The sequence below is a fragment of the Alligator sinensis genome, unplaced genomic scaffold (genome assembly GCF_000455745.1).
Source record: "Alligator sinensis unplaced genomic scaffold, ASM45574v1 scaffold1626_1, whole genome shotgun sequence".
Taxonomy (NCBI): domain Eukaryota; kingdom Metazoa; phylum Chordata; order Crocodylia; family Alligatoridae; genus Alligator; species Alligator sinensis.
This window is the reverse complement of record NW_005842437.1, coordinates 595,524-605,899: the sequence shown is the minus strand read 5'-3', so window position 1 is coordinate 605,899 and position 10,376 is coordinate 595,524. Positions and strand designations below refer to the sequence as shown.

The 10,376-nt window shown below is 50.3% G+C and overlaps 1 long non-coding RNA gene across 2 annotated transcripts; it reads left to right on the top strand.

The window, feature by feature from the left end:
- The first annotated feature begins 3,926 nt into the window (after positions 1-3,926).
- Positions 3,927-8,431, top strand: LOC102371236. Of its 2 annotated transcripts, XR_324614.2 has the most exons (4): positions 3,927-4,547; positions 4,928-4,970; positions 6,916-6,998; positions 7,607-8,431. It is a non-coding gene; the product is annotated as an uncharacterized LOC102371236 (long non-coding RNA). The 2 variants fall into 2 exon arrangements; XR_003095649.1 differs by lacking the exon at positions 3,927-4,547 and having other exon boundaries at positions 4,760-4,970.
- The last annotated feature ends 1,945 nt before the right edge of the window (positions 8,432-10,376 follow it).

The window sequence follows — 10,376 nt, the reverse complement described above, 5'->3', positions numbered from 1 at the left end:
TCGCCGTGCTCCTGCTCAAGCACAGGACTCCTTCCTCTGACCTTGCTTTGCGATGTGACAACATGCATGTTACACACGTGTACACTCTTCCCATGAGGAGCCTTCCTCCAGGGAACAGGGAGCCTTACACGGACCGTGTCGGATGCTGTGGCTGGGATCCGGACTGTCCTGAAACCAATGCAAGCTTTGCCCTCTGCTTCAACAGGTTCTGATTTCACCCATGCCATAGCTTGCCAAGCCTGCCACAGCTACGGGGAAGGGCCCAGGGGTGCAATGGGATGCATCTGCATTTGCTGTGTCCATTGAAGGACACCGAGTAACCAAACCCCTTGCCACTCAGCAGGCCTGAATGTACCAGTGTAACCTACCCGGACGGTGGGAGGACACGCTCTGCAGCAGGCTGGACCCCACTGGGGACACGTGGTCACGTAGTCCCAAAATAACTGACTTAGTAAATAAGACCTCAGCAAGGAAAGTGCAATCAGAATCTGGCTTCCCCCCCCAGACCAGGCTGGACAACAAAAGTTTGGGCGAAAGGAGATTGTTTTGACCTTTGTTTCTAGACAAGCAGAGGTTTGGACTCAGCAACCATGGGCTTGCTTCTCCTCTGGCTGCAGTCCATGGGCTTCACGGGATGCAGGGATTGGGACCAGAGTGTAGGGATCCGTTACAAGTGGGAGAGGGGTCTTGTCACATGGGCTCCCCTGGCCCCGGCACATGGCGTGACATAGACCCCCTCCTCCAAGAGCATCCCCTGGGCTGTGCCCGGTTGTGCCCTCTGCTCCTGTTCCCTGTATCCCCTCTCTGAAAATGCCCAGGGCTTAGCATCTGCACGAGGATTTTCCCCCGAGAGGAATGACATGTGCATCCATCTAGTCACCTGCAATAACTTACTCCTAAGGGGGGCCGGGAAGGAAGTCGGACTCCCTGAGACTTCCCACGGCCAGTCTAGCGCCGAGCAATCCCTCTGGGGCTCCTCCATATAGCAAACCTCTGACGAAAGAGCCACACCGAGGCACTGACATGCATGCAAAAGCCCAACTGAAGACAGGCTTCACCTGCACTAGTCGCAGTTGCATCCACCGCAGCAGCCGGCGTATGGAAAGTGGATACGGCCCCGACAGAGGCACCGTTCAGGAAACTCCTCCCGCACATTGTTTCCGTGCGTGCCGCAGCGATTGCCAACCGTGCATTATTCTAATGAGACACCATCATATTCTATCAGCTCTCCGAGCTATAGATTGAAACCTCAGAGAGAAACAGTCTCACCCGCCATATGATCAATCTTGTCAAAACATGTTCGTTTAATTCCCTATAAATGAAAGGAAAGTGTGTTTAAAATGTCATCATTTGGGTCTATGAGAAGGATTCCTATAAATCAATCATTGCAGGTAAACTGTATTATTTAGCAGCCATTTGACAACAGACACGCTGAAAACATTTTTTTAAGCGGCGGGCGCATGCTTTCTGTTACACGATGCTCGTCGTCTTGTTTCGTTTCCCCTGTATCCTGCTAAGAAGCCACGACGCGGAGATCACACGCATGAGTGCGTGCAGGGAGGAAGGGGGTAGGCAGAGGCTACATGGGCTGAGAGAAATCCTCCGCTAAACCTGGACATGAATCCTCCCCTGCAACAGACACAGAAGCTGAATGGGGAAAAGTTTCCGCTTACTCATTTCCCAGGGAGTCCTGTCTCTTCAGTGGCTCTGGTGCTTTTGAGATAATAAGGTACCTGCTGTGCCTGGTCAGTGCTTAGCAAACCAGGGTCCCTGCCCATGACTAGGGTCCCTATGGGCTAGGGCATTCGTTCTCCACTTTTTGAGACTCGAGACACCGGTCGGGAAATGCCAGCTCTTTGTTTTCACTCATTTTTCGCCTACAGAAAAAGAATAGAGCAATTCTGCTGCAAAGAGTTCAGGAAGATCACAACAGGTTTGAATGGTTTTACTGCTGTGGATGCCTAGCTGAAATCTTTAGGTTGACGCGGCACCCTGGGCGGGAGGCACCGTGCCACGGTAAATGATGCTAGCAAACGGTATCTGAGCAGTGGATTCCTAGTTGAAATCTTTAGGTTTATCATATTTGCACACCCAGCAGAGCGGACAGTATGTGGCACCCCGCAGCACCCTTGAAAGGAGCTCAAGGCATGCCAGGTTGACATGGCACCCTGGGCGAGAGTCGCCGTGCCAAGGTAAATGATGCTAGCGAACGGCATCTGAGCCGTAGCTGCCTGGTCTGCACGTCTTTGCCTACACAGTCTCCAGCACTGCTACACAGGGGGTGCAGCTCTGCCCTCACTCGATGCCCGAGAGAAATGCCTCTGGTTTTTCCAAATGGAAATATAAGCCATGCTACTGTGGCGCAGTAGCTGTGATACTTAGCTAGGAGGGAGCACTGTGGAGCCAGGAGACAGAATTGACCGGCTTTCTCCATCGATCGGGCATTGATTTCTGTGTGGCCTTAGGCCAACTACATCAGCTTCCCAAACCTCAGGTTAACTCCCAGAGTGATCGATCTTTACCTAGGTCACCAGGATGGGGGAGGCTCGCAGCCTCGAGCTGCCTGGGTTCAAGAAGTGAAGTGTTGCATTAAAAACCTTACCTCTGAATGCCCCATCCTATCACCCCCACGATTGCTAAGCTCAGTGCGTCTCTCCTGCCAGGAGATGGTCCAAGCTCAGTCGGAGCACGTGGACGGATCCCGTCGAGTTCAATGAACTGGGCACAACCGAGAAAGCAAAGCAGGTGCCTGGAGAAACTCGGTGTTTATCCAGCAACTAGTTGCCTCCGGATCGCCGACTGGGCCTCTCTGAACTCAGAGAGACTCCCCCCCCCGGGGACACGTGTTTGGAGGGGCATTTTCTCTTTACACACCCACACACCCATTTAAAGAAAAGGCATTTGACAGATATGACAATGGACAGGGATTGGTCGGGTTCTTTATTGGTTCTGAAGGTGCTTCTACTTAAAACAATTTGTTAGGCGCTCTGTGATTTACTACTGTGCTGGAAAATGGGGCTGAGTATTGATTCTTTGCCTTTTCTATTGCAAATGGGTGTAATGTTTTATAGGATGTCAGAATAATAGCAGCGGGCACTTTATCAATGTCAAATGTTAAAAATGATCAGCTATTGTGATGTAGGAGATTAAATATGAAAGCTTGATGGGTATATAAAAGTGAAATGGCAATAATAAAGGGATTTTTATGTTCCGCTCCTTGCTCTCCTGAATCTACCTGGGGAGCTATTAGAACCAATTGTGCTGATCAGTGACATATCGCCATGGGTTAAAGGACTGGAAAGCACTGGGTTTTATTCCCCAAGTGGCTTTATTTGTTGCGGAGTTGATATGGGGGCTGGGACTGGGGTCCCACCCTTCCTACAGAAGGACGAGGTTTCGGCTGCTCAGAGCTGAGCAGTGCTTGATTTGGTCGTACCAGTTAAATGCCAACCCACCAGGGCACTCAAAGCTTACGAGCTTGGCAGCAGGCAGGCAGATGCTAGGGGTGACCTTTCCTGGAGAGAGGAATTTCCCTCCCTGCACCCTTGGACCCACAGGACACACCTGCAGCGGGACGGCCACCTCTTGCAGCTGCCCTTAGCACGGGCTGGAAAGGGCCAGCAGCAGCCATGCTGAGCACCTTGCAGGTGGAGGCTGCATAATTAGCTGATTGGGCTGAAGAGCAGGGAGAGCAACCCAAGCTACCCCCCTCCTTACAACCAGAGATGTCTGAACTCCACTTTGAGCTCTACAATTTGCAGGTGGAGCCTGTTTTCATAAGGAGCCAGACCAAAACCCTGGCTCAGAAACACACCGCCCTGCAAGTACTTGAAAACTGGGTCTACACCTTGCAGCCTGAGCACATCTTTTACAAAAGGAAACGTATTCCTGAAGCATTTAGCAACTAGATTGGAGAGGATGGGATATATTCAAGCAAGGCCCCAGTTTTGCAGGGGAAATAGAAAAGAGCTGCAGCACATGTGATGCTGGTCTGAGACTGCTCTGGGGCTGCCAGCACAGGGGGCTCAAATCTTGGGATCAACACTTTTCTCCCCTCACCTGCTTCGTGGCAGAAAATGAAGCAAGTTCCACCTTTTCACTAAAGCTTTTGTTTTTTGGCAGCACAACCTGGCAATACAGAAGTCTTTCTGCAGTTTGGAAGTCAGTGTCCTAGCACAAGAAACTGTTTTACTTTGAGTGGTCATCACAAAAGTGGATTTTTTACTGGTTTCTTTCATGTTGGTTTGTTGAAGACCTGAATTAATCTTATAAGAAATGTTTTTAAAAGTTTTCAGAGTTTCCCTTGAGACAAAAGGGCAGAGCCAGCCCCCAGGAGCATCTGCCAGGCTCTGGAGCTGGAGGGATGCTACCTCCTGGCATGGGGATTAAGAAGTGCTTTTGTGGGAAAATGTCTGTGTTCAGTAGGAGAAATGCTTCAGCCTTTTAAAGGCCCCATGCAAACCAAGCAGAGCATCCAGCTGCCCAAGCAGAAGGCAGGAGCTGAGCGGGCGATAGCAAGATCCCACCCAACCACCCAGGAATCAAAAGTAGGAGCCCACGGGCAGCACAGCTGCCTCTGCCCCTGTATCACCCTTTCCTCTGCCCTGCACCTGTCTTGTCTGCATTGCCTGCTCCTCTGCTCATGCAGTGCCTTGGGCAGTACTCTAATAAACAGAAAAGGATAATAATGTCCCCCCCTTGCCCCAGCCACAAAAGCCAGCCTTGCACCCATAACATCAACCCCCAGCCCTCCCGAGCACCATCTCTTTTACTGCAGGGGGAAGGGAGCTGATTGCTGGCCCTGATGGCAACCAGCTGTGGTCCTCCCTCTAGCCAAAAACCTGGTTAACCCCTTCCCTGCCAACAGATCCCTCTGACCCCTTGCAGATACTAATCATCTTTCTCTCCTGCCATCCTGGTCCCCCAGTGCCATCTCATGAGTCACTTAGAAACAGCAAGCAAAATTCAAGGTGAGTTGCTGTTTGGGCCCCTGCGACTCTCTGAGTGGGGGAAGCAGCTGCTGAAGCATGCCGTTTGGGGCAGGGGCGCTGGATTGCAGACAGGGGCAGCGGGATAAAGCTCGCACCGTGGGTACTGTCACAGACAAACTCCAAACAGCTGTCAAAGGCAATGCTGGGGGTAGGTTTTAAATGCTGATTCCTGCCTGAGTGACAGGCCGCGGTGCGGGAAGCGAAGTGCGGCGCCTGCCTTCTCAGCCCTCGAGTAGCGCGAGAGAGACATGACACTGGCACCCGCGTGTTCGCTCTCGACAGGAGATGATCCCAGAGGGCACCGCTCGCTGCACCCAGGAGGGAAGAGCCTGCCTCTGCCGCTATTTGATCCGTCCCCGGGGACCCTACAACTTTGGCTCCGACAGGTCTTACTGGGTTTTAAAAGAAAGAAAAACTTTCCAACTTGTTACTTACTTCTGTTAGTAATTGCACTAAAATCCTGGTGTAATTATTAACAGGGTAACTGTTAAAAAAAAAAAAAAAAAAAAGGCTGATAATTCTTGAAGTCTAGACTCTAATTATTTTTTTTAATTGTTGTGAGCAACAAAAAAATATACAGGTGGGACAAATGTTCTCCTAATTATCTAAAGACTTTCATAACTGGTGCTAATTAAAGCATTTCTGGGAGTCTGACAAATGTCTGGAACTACTCAAGTTAGAAGTTAGTTTTGACTTGGGTAATTCATTTAAAATTAGAACTGACTGGGGGAAAAAAACCCTCACTTCATTTTTTATTTATTTTTTTTTTAATTCAAGTAGATGGCAATAATTAATTTTGTATTCCTAATGGGAAGGCCCCTTCTGGGCATTTTGTGAACGGCGCCTTCATGTGTCATGGGCTGGTCAGAGCCGTGCTAATCTGCTCCGCAAAGGGCTTCCCCCAGGGCATCTTTTTGGGGGCCCTCGCAAGAGTCTGCTTTGCTTTTCTGGTCACTCTTGATTCAGTCTCACTGCAACTCTTCCCTCCCATGGCTTAGCTGTGCCACGCAGCACAGGGAACCCCACCAAGGGAAAAGCTGTTTCTGACTATAAGTGGACTCTTAGGAGATCTTCCTTTCTCTCTTTTACCCAGAGAGGTGGTGCAGTCTCCATCCTTGGAGGTTTTGAAGACCTGGCTGGACAAAGCCTTGGCTGGGATGATGGAGTTGGGCTTGGAGCAGGGGGTTGGACTAGATGCAACCTCCTGAGGTCCCTTCAACCCTCATTTTCTATATGATTCGTGCGATTTTGCCACACCTGGAAGTTTCAAACAGAAACACCCTCGAGTCTTTTGGCAAAAGGCAGGGCAGAGACTCGCTGCTTCGGAGAGGCAGAAGCTTTTGCAGGCAACAACCTACTTCATCGGAGGCTGGGATGGACGAGCTCCATTCACAGGCTGCTGGGATGCATTTGGCAGCCCCAGCTTTGTCCTGCACTACCTGCTCCTCTCCAGGCATTGCTCTTGCCTTCGTGTCAAGAAAGCTCCAAGTAGCGAGGAACTGGGCCCATGAACGCCACGCGGATGCCGGGTCGATGCCTGTACCGTACCGCAGATACCTCCACGCTAGCAAAACGCAGCAAACAGCACGGTCCCATAGGGAGGGACTCGGTCTCCCGATAAACCTTCCAGCTCTTGCTGCACTAAAGGTATTTGGGGCTGTATTTCTAGCAGGTTCCTCACTCAAAAATATTTTACACTGAAGAACACAGGGTTTTAAAAAGAAATGAAAGAGGATAAGTCTGACCTGGCTCCTGAAAGATCCCGAGCCAGATTCTGCTCCGATTTGCACTGCGGTGACCCCGCACCGCGCTGATCCCCAAGCAGGCTCGCAGAGGTGTCGGAGTCTGACCTGGTGCGATATCCAGAGCCGGGTGCAGGGGGAGAGATTTGATTTTTTTCTCTCTCTTTTTTTTTTTTTAAAAGAATGCAGAGAGGAATGTGCTGGGGGCTGAATACGGCACTTTAAGCTCCTCTTGCTGCAGAGGTTAACCAGGAAGCCTTGACAGGTATGCTAATACTGTGCTATTTAGTCTGTAGAAAGTGACATTAAACGGCCTTGGTTAAAGACATGGCTCAGTGTTTGAGCAATTTAATGAGGTGTTTCACATATAGCGACCTTGTAGGAAGTAGTGCGGCTTTCTGAATGCTTCTGCTTGCATTGGCCCTTCGATCTGACAGCTGGGCCTGCTACTCACCCAAGACTCATTACTGCTGCTGAGGGGCCCATCGCATCAAAAGCCAGCACGGGCTTGATTATAAAATCCGTGTCATCAGGGAAGGGGCTGTGCAGAAACGGCGCTGTCTTAATACCCAGCAGAGTTGGGAGGGGAGTCGCTTTCTCCATCCTGGAGGGGTTTTGGGGAAGTCAGAAATGTTTCCCATTCACCCTGGGCAAAGAGTGGAAACCCTGAAACTTTTCCTGATATGAGTCAGGTCCCCCCACACAGTCCATCATTTTGATATTTTTAAAGTTTAGACTTTTTTATTACGTTTTTGTTATAAATCCACTTACACTGAGAAAAGGAAAAGTCCTTTCAACCTGGAATTTAGTTTTTCCTGTGGAAAAAGCCACATTCTTCTGTTTCAACCACGTTTAACTATTTTATTTTTTCAGACAGATCCCAACCCCACACATCCCACCAGCAGCTTTGGTTTGGACAAACTCTAGCGTCTTCTGATATCACCAAAGACCATTGGAAACCTCTCGGCCAACTTTCCTTCTCAGCACATCTACTTCCCCTTACTGGCTTTATGGGAGGGCAGAGAGGATTTTTTTGCCCTAAATGACAGTTCTGCAATACCCCTGCCAGTCTGGTGGTTGCTGCAGGCTTCAGCTTTCCCTCGAGACCCTGAGGTGGGTTGACTGCACCTTATAAAGCGAAGGCAGAGAGGATCATTTGCTGAGATCCGTAGCAGGATGTGATCCCAGTCAAGCCTCAGCAGGGGAGTCACAATATCAGTTGGAAGAGCTTGCCCATCGCTGCTTTGAGCCCCGAACCTTTCGGGTGCTGCACCCCTGAAGCTGGGGAGGAGCTGCGGAGGCGCAGACAGACAACGCAGGCTCTGTCGGCCCTATGCTCTTGCTCTTTCTACCTCTGCCGGGGGAACAGAGGAGACAGCCGGAGTGCCGTGGCAGGCATTTGGGACTCAAGCTGGCTCTGGATGAATAGAGATACGGGGGGCTTTGCATTTAATATTTTAAAGCGAGAGGGAGCGGCGCAGCATGCAGCGCTCGGCTCAACAGGAACAACATGTTATTTACAGGTTGCTGGGCTCTCGCCTCGGGGCCCGTATTTCTCTTTCACTCTCGAGGGACGCACTCCTGGCTCCGGTGGCAATGAGGCACAGGCCACGGGGAGGAGGCTGGCAGCTGGGAGCACAAGTGCAGGACATAAATTAGGGCTCCGTCTGCTTCCCGAGCTCTCTCGGGGATGTAGCTAGCCAGTTCCCGTACACCGGGGAGGGACGCAAAGATCCAGGTCGCTCAGTTGGGGTAGGGGGTGGGAAAATCCCACCCTAAAGCCGGCAGGGCCAGCGTCCATAACCCGGGAGTTTTTGAAAAGTCCTTTGAGGGTCAGGCATCCAAGTCAGTTCTTGCACCCCGTGGGGCAAACAGCCTGGCAGGGCCCAAATTTCTCTTAGTGGTGGAGTTTCCTCCAGACCAGCTTCGGTTCGGGCTGGGGAGGCTTCTGCGTGGAGAGAAGAAAGTAGACACAAATGCAGGCGCTTTACCTCCCGCGGCTCCAGCAAAGCGCCGGAGAAGCCGATGCCTGGCGGAGCGCTGCGCAGGCAGGAGCAGGCATTCAGAAGTGGAGAAAGACTTCATTTTAAAGCTTTTAAGGGAGGATTGAGAAGAATGGAATGGGGCTTTGCTTTTTTTTCATTAAACAGAGCTTTTAAAATAAATAGCTGACAATGTCTCTTATTTGAGTAATTCTTTGCCAGCAATAAATGTCATTCTCAAGTGCTTTATTTAGAAGTGAAAAAATGTGGGTTTTTTTTCCCTTTGTAGAGCGTTCTGCCTTACATCAAGTTACAGGCTGGCAGCAAAATCCCCCTCCCTGCCCCCCTCCCTGCCTGAGACATTCATATTTTCTCCAATAATCTGATCTAGGTTATAAAAATATTTTAAAAAAATAGAGAGACAGCTGGGCTCTCCCACACATCTGACATTTCCCTTTATGCCTGGTTTCACTTTTTTATGGCTGCCTGGGTTTGCTTCGTCGGAGAGTTTCTTCCCTCAAACGAGTTCCATGTTTTATGTTCGAAATCTTCCTTTAGACAAACCTGGTAATTTTTCAAGTTAAAACGTGTCTGTTTTAAGTACTTAGGAAGTTTAAGGATCCCGCTGCTGGGCACATAAATCTGGGTTTATTACTGCTGGAGGCCCCGTGTCTAACTGCTCCCTTTAAAAAAAGGGAAAGACAAAGGAAGGAAAGAAGCTGGCATATTTTTTACTTTAAAGGCAAAACCCTCCCAAAGTGTCAATTTGCTAGGTAATTTATTAGTATCTGCTTATACTTCCAGCCCTTTACGTGCTCATGCCAGTACTTGCGGTTCTTCCAGCATGTACTCATTTAATAGAAAATAAAGACGGGGCTGATTTGGTTTCATTGCTATTTGCTGCATAAAATCAGCCTCTGCAAAGGGACTGAAGGTGCCGATGCCTTCTGCACTCGGAGACGCATCTCGATCCCGCCCATTCAGAGGAGGAGGGGCTTCTGGTGATGATATCACCTCAGCCCCAGCCAATCGGGGCCTCCCGACACAGTTATGCCCTTCACTGGGGAGGCGTTCCTGCAAGCAAGGAAAACTGGGCTGGAGCCATTGAGTTTGGCACTGCATGGGCAGACTTCCCCCAAGCCCATGGGCTCTCAGACTGTGCGTCCCAATTTGGGCTTCGTTGCAAAGTTTGAAGCCGTGTTGCAATCAGCATCCAAAGGATGCGATGCTCTCGGGGGTTTGGGCAAGGATGTCTATGCAATGGCACAACAGGGATGTTCAGCACTTTTCCTATTTACAGCTCATCTGTTCTACCGCCCAATAAGCAGAAACCACCAGACCCCAAACCTTCACTCCACCTGCTCTGCCTTTCTCTCCGGTGGGCTGGGCTACTGCAAGGAACCGAAGAAGAACACAGCCTGTTGTTTGGAAAGAAGAAGGGGGGGAGAAAAACTCAGCTAGACTTGAATTATTTCTCCCATAGCACGGGGTGGGGGGGCGGGGAATCTAACATGCCTTATCGCAGCGCAGAACAAGCGCTCTGCAAATGTGTGGGCCTCTGAGTGGCACGCGGGTTGTTTTCAATAGACGTGTGACATTGTCAAAGAACCTGCCATTGTGTTCCTGAAAGGCACTCGCAACTTTGCATAAAAATCAGCTGC